This window comes from Marmota marmota, unplaced genomic scaffold (assembly GCF_001458135.2).
Source record: "Marmota marmota marmota unplaced genomic scaffold, marMar, whole genome shotgun sequence".
NCBI classification, from domain to species: Eukaryota; Metazoa; Chordata; class Mammalia; order Rodentia; family Sciuridae; genus Marmota; species Marmota marmota.
The window spans coordinates 6,659,522-6,684,713 of NW_026000137.1; the positions used below are offsets into that span (position 1 = coordinate 6,659,522).

General features: G+C 54.1%; 1 protein-coding gene and 1 pseudogene across 1 annotated transcript in view; one reads left to right on the plus strand and one right to left on the minus strand.

The window, feature by feature from the left end:
• Ptprn2 (protein tyrosine phosphatase receptor type N2) overlaps positions 1 to 25,192 on the minus strand; it is a 631,370-nt gene that overhangs the window by 247,958 nt on the left and 358,220 nt on the right. The window lies entirely within an intron of this gene.
• On the plus strand, positions 5,544 to 25,138 carry LOC107156297 (annotated as a pseudogene).

Here is a 25,192-nt window from a genome sequence, read left to right on the forward strand (position 1 = left end):
TAATTGAGTTAATAAATACATGGGTCTTTGTCTAAATAGATAGCAAAGATAGATCAGTGTTCATTTTGCATTTTCCCTGTAAAACTGTATGACTGCTGCCTGTCAGTGTTTTGCAGAAGTCCAACTTCTAACAGAACACCCTGAGCTGGTCTGGGACCATGAGCAACCCCACAGGACAGACAGAATACAATGATGACTTCCAGCTCTAATACTGACCCCAGCTCAATGGAAGGACAACTGTAAAATCAGACACTGAAGTCATAAGCTGCTGCTCCCACTGGTGAAACCCGCCTGCTTGATGGGGACCAAAGTCAAGGAAGTAAAAGGGCCAAGAAAAAAGCAGCCAATATTTTGGGCTTTGCCCTTTAGAGTCAGCCAGGATCCAGGGTCCAGGGAACAATGGAGCCCTCTAAGAGGACCCTGGAGGACAGGAAGCCAACCAGTGCACATTCTGCCAAGGGGAGGTCACCGGAGACGGAAATGCCCCAGATGCTTCCAAGGGAAGCCCAGTGTGGCCAGCGAGACCCGAGGCTCCCCGGCAGAAGGCAGGACTGGTGGAGAAAAGCCAAAGGAACAGAGGTTCTCAAGAGTGACCTGAAAAACCTCAGCTGCCTTAGTGACCAGCACAGAGGAACTAGGCCCATTCTTACTAACTCGGCCTTAAGCACCTGACAGAGAGTATGACCAAAGCCTCGTCCTACGTGGCCATTTAAAAGGAAAACAATGATTTTTTTAAAAATGTAACTTAAAATGAGTCAACTCTACCAAAAGTAAGTTAAGGCGGAGGATCGAAAAGAAGCGTTCTGGGTGGAGGTGTCTCATAATAACTATCACAGAGGACTCCAGAGTCCATCTGAGCCTGGTCTCCTAGACCGCAGTCCTCCCAACCTCCTACACAGACAGACCCAATCTGTTTTCAGGGGCAGGGCATGAGTCATTGTCCTCAGGTTTTCAGAGATCGGCTGAATACTGATTGCTTTGCTATCTCCTTTATTGTTGGCCTAGCGTGACCCTGGCCCTACGTATGCCTTAGCCAGTCACCAGACAACTGTCACCATGAACCTCTGGACTGCCCCAAAGCTGGATACCCTTGACTGTCCAGGCCCCACCTGATAAGAGAACCAGGACTTCGGGTCACTTCCCCAACTTCACCAGGAAGCAGCTTGGAGATGTTGTCACCCAGTTCTCCCTAGAAATGGAATGTAGAAATCGACAGTGGGAGAATCCAACAGGGTCCACTTTATGCTCTGAATATAGACCTTGCTGCTCTGCCACTGTGACTTGTTGAAATGGACATGTTTCTTTCTCTTCCTCTCTCCCTGCTCCTCCCTAATTTCTCCCTTCTCCTTCTTAACCTCAGGAGAAACAGGATTGCCTTCCTGCCCCAGCCTCGGGCACCTCTGGAATGAGGTAATTAATCCAGGCTTGAGCGAAGGTGTCCGAAGATCTCCCAGATTAACAAGGGAGTTACAACTCTGACAGAGAACTCGGGAATTGGCCTTTGAATCACCCTTTAAAATCCTGCTTCCTGTAGATGGATACGATGACAACCTTGGGGATAGGAGCTCCCTGTGTTTCTCCTTTGCCAGCAAAACCAACCCAGGCTTTTGGTATAGGAGGCCCACTGTGCGCGAGGCGTCTGAGTGGTGAGATGGGCCTTCCTGCCCCTCAGAGCCCCCTTGGCTTCAGCCTGCACTCACGGCTCAAGGACAGGAGGACAAGGATCTTCTAGTCTCAGCTCACCGAGGGGTGGGAGGAGGAGGGCCGGACGGGAGGGGCCTGCCAGGGCCTGGCATCTGGTGCAGAGCTCCGCGCCCTCAGCGGGAGTCCTCTGCCTTCCCACCTGCTTCGCCGGCTACTTGTAGCGCCTCCTGCAGATGCTGGTCAGTCTCCACAGGGCAGTGGGTGAGCAGCGCTCCACGGACGCCAACCTTCGACCTCAATGAGCCCACAGCACCTTCTTGCTTCTCCCAGCATTTCTTCCAAGGCCCCCTGGCCGCGCCTGGCCCCGTGGGCTCTGCCCTCTCCTGGGCCTGCCTGCCACTGCTCCTGCACACCTGGACGCCCCTCTCACACAGTGCCACTCTGCTGCTGGAGCCTCCTCCCTGCGGAGTGACATGAAAATGTGCTTTCCCTACCCTTATTTTTAAAGAATAGGTTTGATGGATTTATATGACTTTGGGTTGGCTTTTTCTTTTCCTTGCAAAACTTCAAAGCTGTGATGTGGCCTTTGGCCTCTACTGTCAATGATTCCTCTCCTGCAGTCAGTCCCAGGTCTCGTTGGAAGGCGAGGTGGAGAGGCCTTTGACTTGGTCGTCAGGCTCCGGTGACTCAGGCTGGTCCTCTGTCCATCCTGCCTGGGGTGCCGGGAGCATCTCTTCCCACTGTAACAGGGGTCCCCTTTAGCCCTTGAACATGGCCCTTGCTCCCCTCCACCTGCTCGCCTGCCTGTGGTTACCTGCAGGTTCTCACTGAACTCCTAGGGCAGGTATCTCTTTCCTGGGAACTTGTTTTCATTCTAGAATTTTGTAGCTTGAAGTCAGCAAACCTCCCGCTCCTATGGATGGGAAAATGAGGCATGGAGTCTAAATTCCCTCTGAGTCGACAAGCCAGAGGTAGGCTGGATTTCTGGAGCCAGGCGGAGATTTCCCACTTCCCACCTTATGCAATCTGCACAGGAACCTCGTGTCCACAGCCCTTGTCTCCAGAAGAGGGGTCTATCACAGTCTGCAAAGATCAAGGTCTCACTTGCAGGAGATGCCAGAGGACAAGAAAGTCTGGGACCCTGACAGGTACTGGACGTCCTACCCCAGGCCCTAGGCAGCCTAGTCAGTGCCTGGATTTGTGGGAAGTGACCAGTGGAGAAGGCAGCCCTGCCACGGAAGAGCTTGACATTGGAAAGCCCAGGAGGTCAACCAGTGGCTGCATCCAGGGCAGAGCACAGCAGGTCAGTGGGTGTTAGGAGCAGCAACAAAGAATGAGAAGCTGTGGGGCGTCCCTTGGAGGACCCATGTCACCTGAGTGACACATCCAAGTGTCAACAAATGACGATAAGTGAGTGAGGATCTGTGGATCCCCACACAAGGCCCCCAGGCCCTGGGCAAAGGGCAGACACCGGGGACGGCATCCGAAGGGGGGCTGGGTCAGGCCAACCTGCGCCTTTCTGCTCACGCGTCCCAGCCCGAGTCCTCACACTGCGAGCCTTGGTGGAAGGAAGGACCCAGTCTGGTCTCGTCTGCAGGAAGGTCCCTGTAGAGCCAGGAGCTGGAACTGGGCCTGGGTCTTCGGAGCCTCTGCGTCCAGCACTACTCTGCCCTCACCCATCTCAAGAGGCAGGGAGAGCTGAGGTGCCCAGCACCTGCCATTCACCATCATCCCTTCCTGCCCAAGCCCCAGGCCCAGTTCCAGCTCCGGGCTCCACAGGGACCTTCCTGCTCGCGGAGGTTCCTGTCAGGAAGATCCCTGAGGCCTGCACCGCCACCACGGTGACCACAGGAAAGCCGCTGGCCAGGATGGCTCAGGTGAGCAGCCAGGACCTGCGGCGGGTGGGCAGGAGGCCAGGAGTGATGGGGGACCACGGCTTCTCCCCAGAGCCCCACGGCCGGCGTCAGTCCTGTGAGCCCAGCCTCCCTGCCTGGCCCCGGCCAGAGCACAGCTCACTCCCAGCTCCGCCAGGGTCACAGGGCTGCACCCAGTCTCACGGCTTTGAAGAAAACACCGGAACAGAGCCTGATGGCAGATGAGCTGCCACCGCGTCCTGTGGAAGGCCCTGCGTGAGGTCATCAGGACCCGGGAGGGGGGGAGGACAGGAGCCCAGCACAACGGGAGGGAGCTGGACCTCGCTCCTGCCAGGACTTTGACGTGGCTGGCCTTACTGTGAGCCAAGAGGGGGACACCAGGAGAACGGAGAGTCACTCAGTGTCGTTCCCCAGAGCCCAGGCTCCAGCTCACTCTAGGGGATGAGGGGAGGCTAGGGGGCGCGGCCCAGCAGAGTGACCACCTGCTCCTGTCTCCAGCTGCACAGGGTTCACGTGTCTAGATCTTCTGTGAGAAGACTGAAAAGAAAAGGTCCACCTCTCCTCCGAGAGCTCCCTTCTACGGTGCCTGCAGGGAGAGACACTGCTGGTGCGCTGAGTGGACTGCAGAGCAGGGCCTACAAGCTGCCATCTGCTTCTGTCCCCAGGCAAGGGACAGTTGCCCTTCTGACAGATCTGTACACATTTGAGGAGGTTCCATCATTAACATGCAACCTAGGTGTCAAGGCCCTGCCAGCAACCCAGGGTCCTACCCTGTGAGAACACAGACGGCCTCCTGTCTGGCTGCCCAGCCCACCTGTGTCTGTCCTGCTGGACTGAAGCTGCTGATGGTCACCCAGCTGGCCTTGCGCTGGGCGTCACCAGAGCAGGATTAAGAACCTTAGGACATGGAGGCAGAGGCTGCGCTAGTTTGGGTTTCTACAAAAACAGATCCTGAGTGAGTGTGTGCCTTCCTTGTACTGTCCCTGGAGAGGACTCCAGGACAGTGTGGGCGTGAGGAGGTGAAGCTTGACGGAAAAGGTCAGCTTGAACAAAGGACCAGCATGGGCAGGTGGCATGGTCCTACTGTGGTTTTCTGAGAGGCTACAAGGAACATGCCTCAAATCTGCAAAGAAGCAGAAGCATCTAGCCAGTGAGTGCCGTCCTGCATCCACCCTGGGCCAAGTGTGCCTGCCCGGCTCAGACAGAGATGCAGGTGCTCAGTCGGGTCCGCCCTGCAGAGGCAAGGGGGTGTGGCAGGATGGGGTCTGTTACAGAGGTCCTTCTGTGGAAACGGGTCTGCAGGCACCATCAGATCAAGTGATGCCACGGGAACAGAAGAGCAGTGGCTCAGAGACCTGTCCCTCCACTGAAGTACCACTAGCTGACAAAACCCACGCACGGAACCAGCTGTTTGGAATTCTGTAGTCTAGTTTTAAAGAGATCTTTCCACAACCAGGGATGTGCCTGAGACTGCGGCAAGGTCTCTGAGAGCACCCCAGGGTTTCTGCTTGCCCACGGTCTGCACCATTGCCCACTCCCAGCAGCCAGGGGAGGCGGTCCACCTTCCTGGTGAGCCGTGATGGTCCAGGCACTGTGTGCCTCATCTCAGCAACTGCGCTCTGCGTTTCCTGTCTGGATCCCTGAGAGGTGAGCACAGTTGTCTTCATCAGTACCCTTGGGTGGACTAGCTTTCAAAGAGGCATCGATGACATAACTTAAGGCTCATACTGACCAAGAGTACCGCAGTTTAATGAAAGGCTTAAGTGTCCATGTCCAGGAAGCTCCATTTCTTCAAGTAGGATGAATTCAGGGTCCTACACCAAGACACATCATCAAACCACCAAAAGCCAAAGATAAAGAGAGAATCCTGACTCGGGGGATATAACTTGGATTGCAAACCACCACAACTGCAGCCTGAACCTGAGTCCTGGTCTCTCCGCTTCCTACCAGATAGCACATTCTCCACCAATACCAATCCCTGGGGTCCATCGGTCACACAGCCACCGGATCTAGCCCCCCAGCAGCATGGACAGCATCTAGGCAGGCCCTGGAGGCTCAGGCTCCCAAATCTCAGTGTCCCCTTCCACCAGCTCCCAGGGTAGCTGGGTGTCCAGGAGCCCAGCAGCAGGGACGGCCAGGGGTCTGGCGGGACTGGGTGACATCCAAAGTGAGAAGGAGACCATGCAAGACCTGAATGATTGCCTGTCCTCCTACCTGGACAGAGTGAGGAGCCTGGAGGGCAAGATCAGAGAGCACCTGGAGAAGAAGGGTCCCCAGATCAGAGAGTGAGGGCATTACTTCAAGACCGTCGAGGAGCTGTGAGTTAGATCTTTGCAAATTCTGGGGACCAGGCGCACATTGTTCTGCAGATTGACAATCATGTCTTGCTGCTGCTGACTTTAGAGTCAAGTAGGAGACAGAGCTGGCAATGTGCCAGTTTATAGAGAGTGACATCCATGGGGTCCGCAAGGCCATTGATAACACCAGTATCACTTGGCTACAGCTGGAGACAGAAGTTGAGACTCTCAGGGAGGAGCTGCTCTTCATGAAGAAGAACCATGAGAGGAAGTCAAAGGCCTTCAAGCCCAGATTGCCAGCTCTGGGTTGACTGTGGAGGTGGAGGCCCCCAGACCTCAGGACCTCAGCAAGGTCGTGGCGGACATCCAGGCCCAGTACGGTGAGCTGGCTCAGAAGAACTGAGAGGAGCTAGACAAGCACTGTCCCACAGACTGAGGAGCGCCGAGATGGGAGCCACCGAGGTGACATGCACAGACCTGAGACGCACAGTCCAGTCCCTGGAGACTGACCTGGGGAAGTGGAGGCCCAGGACACCATGAGATGGAGCTTGGTGGGGTCCTGCTGCGCCTGAAATCAGAGCTGGCACAGATCTGGGCAGAGGGGCAATGCCGGGCCCAGCACTAGGAGCCCCACTGCACATCAAGCCTCCAAGCTGGAGGCTGAGATGGCCACTCACTGCCGCCTGTTGGAAGACGGAGAGGACTTCAGTCTCCATGATCCCTGGACAGCAGCAACTCCATGCAAGCCATCCAAAAGGCCACTACTCACAGGATTGTGGGTGGCAAAATAGTGTCTGAGACCAAGGACACCAGGGCTGAGGCACTGATGCATCAGAGCAGGGGACCCTCGAGGACCAGGGGACCATTAAAGGTTCCGAGATCATTAGACATCAAAAAAAAAAAAAAAAAAGGAGAGAGGGAGGGGGGGGGGCTGGGGCTGGGGACTGCAGTGGCAGAGGCTCCCCTAGCATGTGCAAGGCCCCGGGTTCCATCCTCAGCACCACATAAAAACAAATAAAATAAAGGTATTGTGTCCAACTACAACCACAAAAAAATAAATATTAAAAAAAGGAGGGAGAATCCTGGAAGCACCAAGAGGGAAATGACTTGTCACATACAAGGGACTTGCAACAAAATCATCAGCTGACCTCTCATCAGAAGCCTGGGGGCCTGACGTGATACGCCAAAACTGTCCTTCAAAAATCAAGCCAAAGGTCAGATTCCCAGATAAGCAAAAGCTGAAGATGGTTGTCACTAAGACCTTTCCTACAAGAAATGAGTGAAGACCCTAAATGGTAACTCGATGCCACACAAAAAATCATGAACTCAACTAAAGACAATTACATAGCAAATATAATATATATAGCAGATAAATAGTATAGTAAAGACAATTGCATAGCAAATATAATAGAAAATATAGTATTACTGCATTTTTGGTTAATATCTCCTCTTTTTGTTTCTCAGATGCTTTAAGAGATAATGAATAAAATAATTATGAATCTATGTTAATTGGACCATAGTGTATAAAGAGCTGGTTTATGACAAGAACAACATACAACTTGAATACAGAGCTAGAAGACTGGTTCCGGGTGCTTTTGAAGCTAAATCAATGTAAGATAAACTAGATTGTGATAAATGTGGGATGCTAATTGTAATCCCCATGATAACCACAAAGGAAATAACTAAATATGGCAGAAAGTAAACAAGGAACTTAAAACAGTGATTTAAAAATAGAATTATGGTCAAAGTGGTGCATGCCTGTAACTCTAGTGCTTGGGAAGCTAAGGCTCAAGGATCATAAGTTCAAACCCAGCCTCAGCAACTTAGCTAGGCTGTAAACACCTTAGTGAGACCCTGGTTTAAAATTAAGAATAAAAAGGGCTGGGGATGTGGCTAGTGGTTAAGTGCCACTGAGTCTAATCTCCGGTAACCCCCTCCTAAAAAAGGCAGCATTGGTGCAACTGAGGAACAAAAGAGATTTAAGACACATTAATAGGAAAGTGGGAAAAGAAGCCCTTCTTTATCAGAAATTGCTTTAAATGAGAAGGGACTAAGCTTACCAATTGAAAGCAGAGACCAGCAGAAGAGGTTCATCATTAGAGACGCACTTGGAGCCACAAGAGGGATGGGCTGACAGTGGACAGAGGTGTTCTGGGTAACACAAGTGCTTAGGAGCTAACAGAGTGGCGACACCCAGCCCAGGCACTGAATAGGTGCCCCTGAGTTGTCAGCTGTGTGAATTCCATCTCAGCTTCCTCAGAGGGTTCCACTGACCTAGCTGTCCAGTGCTGGCCTCTCTCCTGTTTATTGGAGGCCTCTGGAGAGGGCGGATGTGAGCGTGCTCCTGGTACAGTCCCTCCCAGCAAGTGCCCAGCATGAGCAACATTCACTGAAGGCATCAGCCATCATGGAGCACAAACTCCAAGGGACCCAGACACTGAAGAGCTCTGTGGAGACTTACACAACCCACCTGCCGCTAGAACAGGAACAAGATACATGATGACCCTGAGGTGTGCCCCGCAGGCTGGCCTCCCAGAGCACTCTAGGCTTCAGGTGGCAACCGGAACTATTCCCAGTGTTCCACGTATCAGATGCACAAGGAAGACACAAGAGCATCCCAGAGATGGTCACACTGGAGCCAAGCCCATGGGGCTGAGTGATGGCTATGACAAGCAGCTTTAGAGGGTCAGGGAAGACTGTGACCTGGGGTCCTCATAGGGACAGGAGGTATGCTACAGACTGAGAGTGGAGGCAAGAGACATGTTCTGGTTGAGGGGGCAGCCAGAACGCCCTGATGGGGTTGCTTGGGGCTGAAACCCAAGTAAGGCTAGCCCCAGCAGAGTCTTCATCTCACAGATAGTGGGTGACACGAGAGACCACCGAGGTCTTCAACTTCCGGTTGTCCTCTGCCCTGCATGTGAGGAGTGTGACCATGCCACCAGGCTTGGTGTGGCTTGCAGCAAACCTAGAAGAACACTTTCTTCAGAATATCTGGCTTCTGATCCCAGTCTGGGCACATGACAAGGTGAACAAGGCTCCTCAATGGAGGTGATGACCGACCAGGTGAGGTGCAGGGGCTCTGCACTTGCAGAAGGTTCTGTTTCAGGAGGACTTGGCCCCAAGTCCCTAAGAAGTGCCACCCACACTCATGACCCAAGAGCCAGGAGACAGCATGCTGGCAGTGGAAATGAAGTGCCTCAGAGATGTCCCAGGCACCGGGCACACACAGGACAACTTGCGGGGCTGGCGTGGGCTGGCGTCCTAGCTCCTGCCAGTGCCGTCTGATTGGTGCAGTGACCACAGTGCTGTCTCCACTATCTAAATGCCCTGGACTCTAATGTTGGGAGCTGAGGGCTGGTTCTTCCTCTGAGCCCCCCTCTCTTTTCCCCAGGGTGTGAGAGGTTGGGGTTCGATGCTGAGAACCAGGCGAGGCCGGTGGCTGTCCTAGGCTGTTGTGTGTGGTGCTCACACATTTCCGAACACCAGTACTGTGGAGTGGAAAAGGCTTTGAGCCTGGAGCTACAGCACAGTGGGCCAGGGAGCAGCAGGAAGCCCTCACCCCATGCCACTTCCTGAGCTGGAGGGAGCTGGCCGCTGGGTCTGCGGTCTCCTGGTGAGACAGCCCTGCTGTGGGGTCTGCTGTGTGCATGCAGGAGATGCCCAGGCAAGCTTTTTGAATTGGATGGTGGAATAAGGAAGAGGTTCTGGGTCAGCTGCTGGCAGAACTGGCCATGGAGGGGCTGTTGGGAGGGGGCTGAATTCTGAGGGCCATGTGGGAGCCCTGCTCCCACCAGAGGAGGGTGGTGCCAAAGATGGGCAGGTGTGGACAAACTCTGCTAAGGTGATTTCTAGTTCTACTGAGGGCCGGCACTGCCTTTGGGTTCACCAAAGTCTTGAAAAACAACCTAAGGCATGTGCTGCCTGCTAGGTGCATGGCAGAGATGGAACGCACGGAGGTGGCACTCGGCCCAAGGCTCGGCCCCTGCAGCTGGGAGCTCCGTGTGCAAGGGCTCCCTCCCTGTGACCTGGCATGGAGGGCTCTCCAGGCCCACTGAACCAAATGAGCTCATGGCATCCAGGCTGGGGGCAGGGTTTGGTTCCTTGGGTTCTAATGTGACCCATTTCACAACGTGGAGTCCCATCGCACCTCCACTGACAGCTCCCTCTTGGAGGTGCCTCTGGGAGTGAAGCTCGTCAGCAGGAAGTTGGCTGCATAGAAACCAACACCCTGGAGCCAGGCCCAGCCATGTTGGTGCTATGCCATGAGGCAGCTGATACGGCAGTGCTCCCAGGGCCTGTCCTCAGGGCAACGTCCCCTGTGCCAGGAAGACGCTCCTGATGACCGCGGAGGCAGGCGGGGTGCACCCATCACCCAAACCCTGCATGTCCCCAAGACCCCAGGTCCCCCTCATGGCCTTCCCTCCTGCACTCAGACCCCGAGGCCCTCTGCCGCCTCCTGTCAGCCTGGCCGGGAGCTGGCGGTGGCATCTGGGAGAACGAGTGCGGTCAGCTGAGTCATCAGCAGAAGTTTTGTTTCAAGTCTTTGATCTTCTGTTGAGGAGGAAAGGTTTTTTTTTGCGGGGGGGGGGGGGAAGGAAAAACCATTTTGCTAATGGTTTGAGGGAGTTTCTGCTCTTCCTAGAGCCATTGCGTCCTCTGGTGGTCCCTTCCTTCCATGATGGCACCTGTAGCAGGTGGGGCCTTTGGTCCTCACTGCCTGTGTGGGGACCTGACCACACACACATGTCCCAGCTCAGTGCTCGTAGTGAGACACTGCCTCCCAGTGACCCAGGCGCTGACCCAGGCCCCGTCCAGGCAGCTCCCTCCACTTCCTTCTCTTGACCAGCAGGGGCTGCTGTCTGTCCCTGGCCTGTCCCTGGCCATGGCCTGAGCTAAGCCGATTGCCCCACGCACTGCCCTGGCTGCCAGGGGTGGGGGTGCCCCTCACCTTTGGTCTTGTTGCGTTGTGCGTCTTTGATTCCGACTCTCTACCCCTCACCTGTAGAATGCCCAATGTCTGTCTGTCAGACCTCCTTCACTGTCCCCAGAATCAGCTGGGTTGGATCTGGAACCTCCACCACTCTCTGATCTTCTATGGGACTTTGAAAAGTACAGATGCCCAGGGCTCTTCCCAGAGCAAGTTGCAGGCCAGGGAGTTACCTGTCCAGCCCCACGTGTCGTGTGAGGGCGTGGGCCCAGTCTCTCAGGGCCGGGTGCGGCTCACCTCTCAGGGAGGGCCTGGCTGCTTCCTGGCTGCTAATTCTTAGGGCCATATCCATTGAGACCCTTGAGACAAACCCTGTCCTTGACAGACTTGGACACGAGTCTCCTACTTGTTGACCCCACAAAGAGCGCGATATTTGAAATCAATAATCAAACAACTGAGGACGAATCTGAGAGGGTGAGGCAGGGTTCCTGTTTGCAGAGATTTCCAGGAGTACGTCCAGGCCGGTCGGTCTCCTGTTGAAGGTCAGATACCCTGGGAACTCGAGGCTTTCTGGTATCTGAATAATCAAGCTCAAATCGGGAGAAAATCTCTTAGAAGGTCTCAAGAGTGTGGTTAGCTCACTTGTTATTCACCTGTGTTGTCAGTTTTTATATCTTTGTAAAACCTGTGATGAGTTTTTAAGGTCTGCTCGACAGGGTGAAGGGTAGCTGCCCTGCGTAGACGGACGGACGGTGGTGCCGTCAGGTCTGACTGCGGATTCACCTAGCCAGATGGCAGCTCCAGGGCGGGGCCGGGCCCCCGCAGGCGGACTGCAGACCGGGGTGCCGGAGTGCATGGACTAACGGGGGCCAGAGCGGGGTTAGACCCCACGCACCCTGCCCCCCTCAGTCACAGGCTGATCTGTGGTTATGCTCTTGGTCTTTGAGACGTTTGGTATGTGGCCGCCCTTCTCTGGCTCCTGAATTTCTGTGCTCCTTGTGACTGCCCTTTCTGGTGACACTGAAGACCCACACCTGCTGGCACCCTTTCCTCTAGTGGAGCTGGTCACCTCGGTGACTGCTCTACAAGGGGACAAGCCAGGTCTGCTGTGAGCACAGTGTTGTTCCACAGTGGATTCTGGAAACAATGAAGAAGAGGGAGGTCTTTGAAAGACTGATTCAAACCGACCCAGAAGCTAAGAGTGGGGCCTCTGAGCACAGCAAGCTGAGCGGCCAGCAGGCTTGTGTGCCGCTCAAGGACTGTGACTTCCTGCCAGCAGAGAGGCTCCTCCACCACCTAACATGGACTCACAGCAAAAGCAGGACTCCTGCATCCTCCTTGCAGCTGGGCGCCTCCTCGAGGTGGTCTCTGGATGGCAGGTGGGCTGAGTGCTCCTAGGTACAGGGGCTGAGTGCTCCTAGGGAGGTGGGCTGAGTGCTCATAGGGAGATGGGCTGAGTGCTCCTAGGTAGAGGGGCTGAGTGCTACTAGGGTGATGAGCCGAGTGCTCCTAATGAGGTGGGCTGAGTGCTCCTAGGTAGAGGGGCTGAGTGCTCCTAGGGAGATGGGCTGAGTGCTCCTAATGAGGTGGGCTGAGTGCTCCTAGGGAGATGGGCTGAGTGCTCCTAATGAGGTGGGCTGAGTGCTCCTAGGTAGAGGGGCTGAGTGCTCCTAGGGAGATGGGCTGAGTGCTCCTAATGAGGTGGGCTGAGTGCTCCTAGGGAGATGGGCTGAGTGCTCCTAATGAGGTGGGCTGAGTGCTCCTAGGTAGAGGGGCTGAGTGCTCCTAGGGAGATGGGCTGAGTGCTCCTAATGAGGTGGGCTGAGTGCTCCTAGGGAGATGGGCTGAGTGCTCCTAATGAGGTGGGCTGAGTGCTCCTAGGTAGAGGGGCTGAGTGCTCCTAGGGAGATGGGCTGAGTGCTCCTAATGAGGTGGGCTGAGTGCTCCTAGGGAGATGGGCTGAGTGCTCCTAATGAGGTGGGCTGAGTGCTCCTAGGTGAGTGTTCCTAGGTAGATGGGCTGAGTACTCATAGGGAGATGAGTGCTCCTAGGGTGGTGGGATGAGTGCTCCTAGGAAGGTGGGCTGAGTGCTCCTAGGTAGAGGAGCTGAGTGCTCATAGGGAGATGAGTGCTCCTAGGGAGATGGGCTGAGTGCTCCTAGCGAGATGGACTGAATGCTCCTAGGGAGGTGGACTGAGTGCTCCTAGGTAGAGGGGCTGAGTGCTCCTAGGGTGATGAGCTGAGTGCTCCTAATGAGGTGGGCTGAGTGCTCCTAGGGAGACAGACTGAGTGCTCCTAGCTGAGTGTTCCTAGGTAGATGGGCTGAGTGCTCATAGGGAGATGAGTGCTCCTAGGGAGGTGGGATGAGTGCTCCTAGCGAGATGGACTGAATGATCCTAGGGAGGTGGGCTGAGTGCTTCTAGATAGAGGGGCTGAGTGCTCCTAGGGAGATGGACTGAGTGCTCCTAGGGAGATGGACTGAGTGCTCCTAGTGAGAGGGACTGAATGCTCCTAGGGAGGTGGACTGAGTGCTCTTAGGTAGAGGGGCTGAGTGCTCCTAGGTGAGTGTTCCTAGGTAGATGGGCTGAGTACTCATAGGGAGATGAGTGCTCCTAGGGAGGTGGGCTGAGTGCTCCTAGGTAGAGGGGCTGAGTGCTCCTAGGGTGATGAGCTGAGTGCTCCTAATGAGGTGGGCTGAGTGCTCCTAGGGAGACAGACTGAGTGCTCCTAGCTGAGTGTTCCTAGGTAGATGGGCTGAGTGCTCATAGGGAGATGAGTGCTCCTAGGGAGGTGGGCTGAGTGCTCCTAGGTAGAGGGGCTGAGTGCTCCTAGGGTGATGAGCTGAGTGCTCCTAATGAGGTGGGCTGAGTGCTCCTAGGGAGACAGACTGAGTGCTCCTAGCTGAGTGTTCCTAGGTAGATGGGCTGAGTGCTCATAGGGAGATGAGTGCTCCTAGGGAGGTGGGATGAGTGCTCCTAGCGAGATGGACTGAATGATCCTAGGGAGGTGGGCTGAGTGCTTCTAGATAGAGGGGCTGAGTGCTCCTAGGGAGATGGACTGAGTGCTCCTAGGGAGATGGACTGAGTGCTCCTAGTGAGAGGGACTGAATGCTCCTAGGGAGGTGGACTGAGTGCTCTTAGGTAGAGGGGCTGAGTGCTCCTAGGTGAGTGTTCCTAGGTAGATGGGCTGAGTACTCATAGGGAGATGAGTGCTCCTAGGGAGGTGGGCTGAGTGCTCCTAGGTAGAGGGGCTGAGTGCTCCTAGGGTGATGAGCTGAGTGCTCCTAATGAGGTGGGCTGAGTGCTCCTAGGGAGACAGACTGAGTGCTCCTAGCTGAGTGTTCCTAGGTAGATGGGCTGAGTGCTCATAGGGAGATGAGTGCTCCTAGGGAGGTGGGCTGAGTGCTCCTAGGTAGAGGGGCTGAGTGCTCCTAGGGTGATGAGCTGAGTGCTCCTAATGAGGTGGGCTGAGTGCTCCTAGGGAGACAGACTGAGTGCTCCTAGCTGAGTGTTCCTAGGTAGATGGGCTGAGTGCTCATAGGGAGATGAGTGCTCCTAGGTAGAGGGGATGAGTGCTCATAGGGAGATGAGTGCTCCTAAGGAGATAGGCTGAGTGCTCCTAAGGAGATGGACTGAGTGCTCCTAGCTGAGTGTTCTGAGCTAGACAAGCTGAGTACTCATAGGGAGATGGGCTGAGTGCTCCTAGGGAGGGGGCTGCATGCTCTGAGGAAGATGAAGGTCACTGAGGCCCAGCAGGGCTCACTGGCATGACCCAGTTATGGTCACTGTGGCTGCACTTCCAAAGCTGGGACATCAGCCGTGCAGTAGCCTTTCAACGTGGGTTGAGCTCCGTGGTTTTCTAACTGACTCATCTCGTCAGGGATGGACTGGTCTTCCCCGTGACGGGCACATCTGGTTGGCAGGCTTGCTGCCCTGAGAGGCTGAGGGACTCTGAGCCCATCTGGTGCTGCCCTCTGTGAGGTCCCTCTGCACGTCGCCTTCCTGGCTCGCAGGTCTGTCTTCTGATTGGGCTGGGAGCTCTGTGCAGCCAGGATGCCAACAGGACTCTGCAGACCATGTGGTGTCCCTCCCTCCAGGAGCTGCCCCTGCCCCAGACCTGGGCAGTGAGCGGCAGGCAGCACGGGCTGAGGTTGGGGAGTCTGTCCTCGACCCCCACCCTCCACCCGGGAAGCTGTCCCACAGCCTTACTGATGTGCACACTGCCCTGCTGAGCTCCCTCTCAGGGGAGACCTGGTGTTCTCAGGGCACCTCTCCACAGAGAGCTGGGCTCACTGGACTGTGCTTACATTGTGCATGCATTATTTGTGCATGCACATGTATGTTGTGTGCATGTTACACATGGCTTGTCTATGAGTATGGTACGTGTGTGTGTAGCGTGTGGCATGTGGCATGACATGTGCTATGTGTGTATATGTGCATGTGTGTGCTGTGTATGACAGTGTGGCATGTATGTGACATGCACATGACTGTGTGAGGTAGAAATGTGAGAATGTGAGGTATGGATGCAGGTATATGCTTGTACTTGTGTGTGCTGTGTATGATGTGTGTGGTGAATTGTGTATGTGGGGTGTGCATGTGGTATGTATGGGAGTGTGTGGTATGTGTGTGCTGTGTAGGTGTGTGTGGAGTGTGCTGTGTATGTGAGTGTGTGCTGTGTTTGTGAGTGTGTGCTGTGTGGCATGTGTATGCTATGTTGGTGTGTGTGCTGTGTAGGTGTGCTCTTTGTGGCATGTGTGTGCTGTGTAGGTGTATGTGCTGTGTGTGCTGTATGTGAGTGTGTGGCGTGTGTGTGCTGTGTAGGTAGGTGCTGTGTGTGTTGTGTGTGCAGTGTGTGCTGTGTGAGTGTGTGCCGTGTGTGTGAGTGTGTGCTGTGTGTGCTGTATGTGTGTGGCGTGTGTGTGCTGTGTAGGTAGGTGCTGTGTGTGTTGTGTGGGTGCTGTGTGTGCCGTGTGTGTGAGTGTGTGCCGTGTGTGTGAGTGTGTGCTGTGGCCCCGCCCGGGAAGCGGCAGGGTGTGGGCAGGGCTGGGCGCTGGCTGGGTGGGGGCCACCTGTGCGGGAGGCAGGCAGGCTCTTCCCTCCGACAGCGCTGGAGCCATGTGACAGGAGTCCTGGGGACGTCCAGCATCATTTCTATTCACTTTGGCTAAACCACTTTTAAAACAAACTCTTAAAGGAAACCAAAGTGACAGATTTGGAAGTGACTCTGGAAACTTCTGGGCTCCCGTCCTCACGCAGGCTGCTCCTCTGCCTCTGGCTAGTGCTTCGGGGGGAGGGTGAGTGCGGGTCCAGGCAACTCAGCAACGTTCCAGAAGGAAGAGCCAGGGGCCATCACGTGCACACACAGGCCACGACTGCCACGGACCAGAGGGCACCCACGGGCACGTGGGCACGTGGGGACCTTTACGCAGCATGTCTCTGATGTGCCCACACAGCATGTCTTTGCCATGGGCACTCTGCACTTGTGCCAGATCACAAGTGGCCTGATGGAGAACAATTCCAAGTACCCAGGCCACGATGAAGCCGTGTGCGTTACACTGAAACTCTGTGCGGCAGGGACCGCCATCAGGGGACGAGAGGAGCTCCCCTGGTGGGCAGCCATTCCTAGCCTCATCGGCAGAGGGAGGCCCTGTCAGAGATCCTGAAGCCACTTCAGCTTCTCCAAGGCAGACGCAGGGAGCTCCACGCCGGTCCCAGCCCTTGGGATCAGCTACTGTCTCCCAGACAGCACCCAGCGGGAGGGATTCCAGCCCTAGGAGAAATGACCCCCAGGACCAAACCCCGTTAGAGGAGCCAATCTGCGGGTTTAAGTGGGAGAGCCTGACTCAGAAGAACAGGCCTGCCCAGCAGCTGGGCCCAGTGGGGTGCTGCCGCAAGGGCCTGACCTTCATCCCAGGTGCCCTGTCAGCACAGGGTCAGCCGCTCAGCATGTGCCCAGCTCTGTGGGCTCATGAAGCAGAGGTCAAGAGACTCCCAAACAGCACCTCTGAGAAAGTCCAAACATGGGTGCCATTTCCAGCCACAAAAGGTGGCCTTCACATACTTCTAAAGAGTTAAAGGGCAGCAGGGACCCAGAGGAACAAGAGAGAAACTCGCAGATTTCAGCAAATGTGACGGCGGCTGCCGGTGTGGTCCCAGCGTGCACCAGCAGCTCTACCATGTGCCGTGAGCCTGGGGGTGAGACTGACTGCCTTCCTTGGAGGGCAGTTGTCTATGCTGTTTCAGGAGGAGGGAACTGAGAACACCGGGGGTTCTCTGCCTGCCCAGGCCTGTGCTGGCGGCAGCGGGAGAGCACAAGTCCTGCTCCACTGGGGCACTGTGGCTGCTGGGCAAGGCTGGAGTTGTAGCAGTGAAGGCACCGAGGTCCCTCTGGGCTCCAGGCAGACATCATGGAGAGGACTGCAGGGCACAGAAGCCAACCAGCCCCTCAGTGCCGGTGGCCACTGTGTCAGGTGGGAGGTGCCTGAGCGCCCCGTCCCCTACACCAACACACAGACGCTCAGCCGCCAGGGTGGGGTGCTCAAGGCAGCCTCCACAGGACCTGCCAGCCTCCTCTCCCACCTGGGGCACCAGCCTGCTCCCCAACACCTAGTGCCTGTCTAGACAAAAGGAGCACTGCACAGCTCCCTGTGCAAGGCCTCAGCTGCCGTCCCAGAGCCCCTCCTGTGCTGGGACGGGGACTGCCAGGCCGGGGGCCGACAGAGGCCCTCAGGTTTAGAGGCCCGCGTTTCTGTTCCTACGGAGAATCTCACTTTCCCACACACATGCACAGAGAGGCTCTGGTTTCTTTTGCTCCTGAGCCTGCAAAGTGGAATTGATCTGCAGGACTGACTCAGGCAAGAACTCGCAGGGAGAATCTGTTTCCTTTGCCACCAACCAGAGGGGTCCTTTCAGTCTGCAGCCTGGAGGACACCTGAGTCGCCCTGCTGTGAAGGCCTGTGTGGGGCCGGCTGGGCCTCAAGGAACCGGGTGAGACCAGGGCACAGAGCCCCTGGCGGGCTGTGTCTGTTGAGGCTCAGGGCTGCGGAGGGGCGGAGAAACAGCTAAGAAGCAGATGAGGCCTACTCACACCCTGGAGCCCGCAGGGCAGGTTCAGGGGTCCAGAGTGATGTGAGGCCCCTCAGGTCCCCACAACCTCATCTGAGGTGCCCCACTGACTCCCAGGACACAGCAGCGCACCCTGACTACGAGTGTGCAAGGCTTGGCATTGACCCACGAGGACGAACACCTCGGGCCGACAGTGCAGTGAACGGAAGAGGCCCATAGGGAAGCGCCCCTGTGGAATGGACCGGCACCAGCGCGCGAGGAAGCATCGCCAAAGAGCAGTGCTGGCAGCCCAGATGGCACTCGGAGCCTGAAGTCAGCAGCCCGGGCGACTGATCCTTCAGAACACTGTGCTATCACGACTTCTCTTTGTCATCCACTTACTAATGCAATCGCTGCTGTGCTTTCAAAAGGAAGGTGGGCTACAGGAAGGATCCTTATGAACGTGCAGTGAACGATTGAGCACTAGCCAACTGCTCAACTGGAAGAAGGGGATGGACTCCTGGAAGTACAGCCAACCAAGGCTGAAACATGGAGAAGGAGAAAATCTGACCGCTACGTGGAAATCATGGGGTGATCAAAATCTCCCAAAAAAGAGAGGCCCTGGTTAGATGCCTACAGTGGTCAGTTCTACCCATCACTTGAAGTGAAGTTAACACTTGTTCCCCGCATGCTCTTCCAAAATACTAAGGAGGGAATATGTCCTAACTTATCCCAGGGTGCCAGCAATATTGACACCAAAGGACAAGGACACCACAAGAAAACCCACCCACAGACGAGCATCCCAGGTAAACACCCATGCAGAGGTCCCCAGAAGCCCCAGTGGAGCAAGCTCAGCAGCATGTTAAAAGGGGACACACCAGGACCAAGTGGACCCAGACACCAGGAAGGTCCAACATGGGGAATCAACCAAGATGACCCAGCACATGTGCAGAACAAACGGGACAAATGCCACAGGGTCACCTCAATTGATGCAGAAAAAGCATTTGACAAAACCTAACACCCTTTTAGACAAAAACACTCAACAGACTAGAAATAAATGGAAAACGTCTTAATAAAGGCCACATCTGAAAACCCATAGCTAATGTAACATTCAGTGGTGAAACACCAACAATAATACCAAGTTGGCTGTGGTCATGCACACCTGTAATCCCCACTACTTGGGAGGCTGAGACAGGAGGAGCCCAAGTTCAAGGCCAGCCTGAGCACCTCAGGGAGACTCTGTCTCAATAAATAAAGAAAGAAAGAAATAGAAACATATGAGTTTCTGAGACTGTAGCTTAGCAGTGCATCACCCCTGGTCCAGTTGCCAGCTGTCCCCGCAATCAAGAAAAAGAAGCGGAAGCTTGCTGTCATCACTTTTTTGGAACACAGTATTAGAAATTCTAGCCAGAGCAATTAGGCAAGAAAAATAAATTAAAAGTATCCAGACTAGAAAGAAAGAAGTGAAATTATCTCTCTTCACAAAAGATGTGGTCTCATTTGTAGAAAACCCTAAAGATCCCCTGCAAACTATTAGAAGAAATGAATTTGGTGAAGTTGTGCAGTACAGAATCAATGCATGGAAACCAACTGCATTTCTATATATTAACAACACACAACTGAAAGGGAAATTTAAAAAGCAATTCCATGTGCAATAGTTTCAAAATATAAAATACTTAGAAATAAACATCACTAAGGAGAAACAGGATTTATACACTGAAAACTACCAGATATTGCTGAAATAAAGAGGACCCAAGTACATGGGAAGATGCCCTGGGCTCACGGATTGCAAGACTTATTGTTAAGATGCTAATATACCCCAACTTAATCTAAGATCACACACTCAATGGAATCTCTATCAAAAATCTCCATTTTATGGCAGACATGGAAAAATTCATCCAAAAGCTTAAATGGACTTTTAAGAAAACCCAAACACAAAAATGATTTTAGAAAAGAACAAAGCTGGGGGACTCACAGTTTTGATTTTAAAACTACCTTCAGATACAGTGATCAGAGCAGCGTGGCACTGGAATAAACATGGACCCACAGAGCAGTGGGCAAGCGCCCAGCATCAACCCTCTGTACGTGGTCAGCCCTTGTCAACAACATGGTCAGCCCTTGTCAACAAGGGTGCCAGTTCCCGTCAAAGGGTCTGGAAAAGGCAGCCTTTTCAACACATGGTTCTGGGACAAGTTGATATCCACAAGCAAAAGAATTAAGTTGGACCCTTACTTTACCCTCTATAAAAACTTACCTCAAAATGGACAAAATACTTGCAAGCCAAAGCTATGAAATTCCAAGAAAACAAAGGGGAAAGCCTCACAAAATGCTGTAAGTACCAGTGACTTCTTAGGCATGACACCAAAGATAAGGCGACAAAAGAAAAAATACGCAAATTAAACTTCGTCAAAATTAAAATCTTCCTTTACTAAAAGACATTATAAAAAATTGAAAAAGTAACCCAAAGAATCGGAGAAAATACCACATATCTGATAAGGGATTGGTTTCTAGATCCGTGAAGAATTCCTGCCATTCAACAGTAATCCAACTTAAAGATGGGCAAAGGATTCAATAGACATTCTCCAAAGATGCCGGAGTGGCCAAGCTCACCAAAGAGGCACAAGGCTCCAATCATCAGGGAGCACAAATCTAAGCCATGGGACACAACCCCACCCTCAGCAGGAGGGCTGGTCTCAGAGAACAAGTGACAATATGGGTGCAAAGAGCCTGGAGCCCCCTGCTCCACTGAGGGAATGTACAGTGGAAGCCGCTTGGGGTTCGTCACCACGACCAGCGCAGAACCACCACCAGAGCCAGCCTTCCACGTCTGGCCCAGGCTCAAAATGGAAGCAGAGCTCCAACCTGAACCTGCACCGTCTTGGTGGCAGCGTCAATCCCAACAGCCCAAGGTGGAGTGACCCCAGCATGCCTCCACGAGTGACAGACAGGGCGTCTCTACACAGGGAGCGTCACCCAGTCTTAGGAAGGAGGGGACTCTGACATGTGCGACGACACGGAGGGTCTGAGGACAGCGCACCAAGCGAGAGAGGCCAGACACAGAGCACCAGCCCAGGTGCTCACCTCCTTGAGGGGCCTCCGAGACCGAGCGGATGGCAGGGGCCAGGGTCGGGAAGGGGCAGGGCAGTGTCTAACGCAGCAGCTCCAGCTGGAGGAGGGCGTGGTGATGCCGCAGACGGGTGGATGTCCTGCCTCACGATGGTGACGACGGTACATTTCATAGTGTGTGTCTCACCACCCCCCACCACAAAACATCTTTGTCATAAAAAGGCACAGGAAGTGAAGTGTTCCTTAGTGCTTTAAGTCACAAGCCCATTCTCAAGAGCTGGGCAACACTTGACAAGAGCCCTTCAAGTGCAGATTCTGCCCAGACAGGTTGGTTTTGGAACTAGATCTTTAATTCTATCAATTATTATTTTTTAAAAAATATAGTAGACATTAGTCACAGAAATGCCAGTCCATGGAACTAGTTGAGTGAATTATAAACCATTCAGCTATCAAAATGATACTCAAACAATCTTACAAGACACTAGATGCGCCTGGGACATCTGTAAGAGAAAACGTCCTGCGGGGACAGTGCCTGGAGTCTCGACCATAGGAGGCTGTGTGATGCGGGGGTGGGAGGCGCCAGCCGTGTGCAGCACTTCACATGAGCAGAGAGCATGAAGGGACGGAGCCCTCCTGTCCTCTTGACCTTCCCAACGACTTCACAATGGCCTACATCATACTGTCACACCAGTCAAGCACATGGCATCAATGTGAAGCCGGGGGTGGGCACCGTGCCCGACGCTCCCTCCGTGGAGCTGGCTTCAGTACAGGATGCCCAGGTGTGCGGCCACCCTGGGGTCTTTGATTCCTCTCCAGCAGGTCTAGGTTCAGGGATGAGGTCGATCACTTTGAAGTCAGGGGATGCTCCAAACACTGCGTCCCAGGGGAATGTAGTTTGTTTGGGGATGTTTAACTGAGTCAGATCACAAGGACCTGCAGTCAGCACTGGTGCCCTTCACAGAGACCTGCTGGAGGTGAGCCCAGCCTGCACGGGAAGGCCCTGAGAAGGGCCTGTGGGTGGGATGAGGCACTCTGGGGAGGGCTGCAGACAGTGCTCCTGAGCAGCAGCAGCCCCCATCCCATTCTTAGTGTGGACGTGGGGACAGTGCCCAGTCAAGCCATCCATCCATCTCCGCCAGCCCCGGAGGGAGTGAACAGGGCTTTCCAGCAAGGTCCTATCAGGACAGCTTATCACACAGCGTGGGGCCACACGGCGGCATATGAGATTCCTGGCCCATGTCCCACTGTGGGATGGCCGAGGTCATCTTAGTCGTCTTAATCTCCAAGCCTGGTAAACGCGTCCCTCTAAGCCGTGTGAGCCAGGAGGTTGGCAGGTCCCTGACGCTGCCCTTTCCACCCTTTCCTACGTCTGAAATGGTGCCCATGTGCCTGCCTCTTTGGATGAGATGAGCAAAAGGGATCACCTCTGATTGTCACCGTGGGATAAACGGGACCTGTGGGCCAGGCATGGCCGCCCATGGCCCTGGTAGGCTTTGTTAATGCTCTCCTTTCTTTTCCCATTTCCAGTGGAGGTCCCGGGCCAGTAAGGCAAGAGATAAGACCAACAGCCTGTCCCCTGGGGGGAGAGGTGGAGGACAGCAGAACTCACGGCAGAAGCAAGGTCTCTGAGCAGAGCACAAATTTCAGCAATGAGAACATCCCCGTGGGCCAGGACTAGAGTAATTAAGAATCAATTTGGTTTTATTATTTCTCCTTAAGCACCATGTCTGTCTGTGGTTAAGACCCAATTCTTCAGAGAAATTGCACAGGGTAAGTGTCATATATATCCCTTCAGTTGCTTAATGGCCCATTAGCCTGGATTTAGTGACTTCACATTTTTCTCAAGAACACATTCCGTAGACAGAGGACTCCCTCAGCGCCAAGCCACCTGACTGATGGTAGGAGCAATCCAGCTTGGGGCAGAGCGGGGACAACACATCTCTGGTCTGCTTCTAGAAGATTCCCAAAGCAGAGGACGCCTCTCCAGGGCATGGTCACCTTCACTTAGCCTCACAGCACAGACGGGAAGTCCAGGCTCGGCCCAGAGCACAGTGCCAGCTCCACCCAGCGGGGTCTGTCTTCCTCTCCACTCCATCAGCAGCAGCTGCTTCACTTAGAGAGTTAACTTCCAGGGTGAGATGCTGTCCTGGTTAAGTTCAAGCATGACTATTTACATTTTAACAAAGACAGTTCCCTACAGTCTTATCCTTCCAGGGAGGCCACTGAGGAAACCCTCATCTTGCTGTGGTCTCCTTCTCCTGAGACCCCGTCCCCACCCAGTGTCTTTGGGGGGTCTGTGGGTGGGGGAGAACTGGGTTCTAGTCCTGAGTTCCCAGTCCTAACCTCCTCATTCCTACAGGATGACGGGCACATCTGTCTACCTTGGGCCATTTAAGGGATGCGGTGGCTGACCCTTCAGTCTGGGGTGGGACCTGGATGTCAGCATATGAACCATCTCCCTAGGAGAACCCCAGTGCAGTGGCCATGAGCCATGCCAGATGGAGGGTCCTCCAGAGGTGAAGAGGTGTTTGGTCCCCTTGCTGGTTCCACACCCCCCAAAGATCACCTGAGTTAGTGAAGAGTGTGAAGCTGAGGATGGTCTGTCTGAGGGAATTGGTCAGTGTGGACTTCAGTGCAGAGTGGCCCCTGAGTGAGCCTCACTCTGTCACTCCAGAGCTGGCTGTCGAGACCAGCCTGAGGCATCATCGGCGGGTGGCCATTATGTGGGCAGACTCCATCCCCAGCGCCGAGATTGTCTTCCTCCCACGGTGAGGCCATGCCTGTGCAGTCTGACCTCACTCAACCTTGAACAGGGCACCCTGTCCACTCTTGTGGTGCCCTTCCCTTTCCCCTATCAACTATACTGCTGGTCTGAGCTCTGGTTCGCTAGCACCTGTTCTCTATATGTGGGTCACCACATAACCTACCTTCCCACAGAGAACATTCAAGAGTGCATGGAGCACAGGGACCAGAGGCATGAGCCAGGACTGTCCCAGGTGAACAGGGACCCGTGGTCACATCACCAGGTGGACACACTTTCATGTAATAGGAAATTCACGGAGACATCTCCTAACACCCCAAAAGAGATCTCCACAGCGGGAATGTTAGGAAGGACGAGGAAGCAGGAAGAGCAGCAAGCCCCCTTTGAGCAGGCCCTGGTGGGGTTCTCAGTCCTCACAACTGTGCATCCCAGCCACTCAGGACAGTCTTTCACGTCTTGGCATCTGTAATCAACACACGGGAGATCACTTTCCTTCCCAATGGCACATAGAGCAATGGTACGTCTTGCGATTGTCCTGGCCTGGACGGGCAAGAGCATTTTCAAGCATCTTGAAGTGGAGTCTTGGAAGGTTTATGCAACTGAAGTGGGAAAGCCAGCGTGCAGATCCAGTTAGCCCTGATAAGGTTCTGGCTGTTCCCACTGGCCCACAGAGACCTGGGGAGCCACGGGGACCTCACTGTGGCTGTGCTCCATGCTTCCCCTGCAGGCCAGGCCTGGTCCCAGTATGCTGGGGTCAGGGGAGGTGTGGCCTAAGGCATTTCCAGTGCTCAGGAACAGAGTCCCCATCACAGCCCGCATGTCTCCTCCCTCTCACATCTTTCTCTAGCTTATATCCAGCTGAACATCTGAGGCTCAGAGAGCATTTGAGAGTACGTGTTTTACCTGATGAATTTCTGCAGAAATCTGTGCCTCAAAGACAAGAGCCCATGACTTATCAAACTCAAGCAAAATGCCTCCAAAGGAACACAGAAAATGCAGAGTGCCCTCTCACCTCTCTCCAGCCACAGAGCTCCTCTGTGCCCAGCATTAACATCATCATCTTCATTAACTTCACCATCCCCCTCATCATCACCATTATCCTTGGCATCATCCCTACCTCCCTCTTCATCACCATCACCATCAATATCACCTTTACTACCGTCATCACCACCATCATTATCACCATCATCATGACCTCTACTATCATCATCACCATATTATTGTCACCATCACCATCACCTTTACTACTATCCTCATTGTCACCACCACCATCATCTTTGATACCATCACCATCATCACTACTTTCAATTTATCGCCAACACCATAACCTCTACTACCACTATCACCACCATCATCATCACCATCGTTACCTTCACTACCGTCATCACCATCCTCCTCATCACCCTCTTTATAACCTCTACTCTATCATCACCACCATCACCATCATCGTGACCTTTAGTACCACCATCAGAACCATCATCACCTTCACTATCGTCATCACCATCTCCTCACCACCACCATCATGACCTTTACTACCATCACCACCATCATTGTCACCCCACCATCATCACCACCATCAT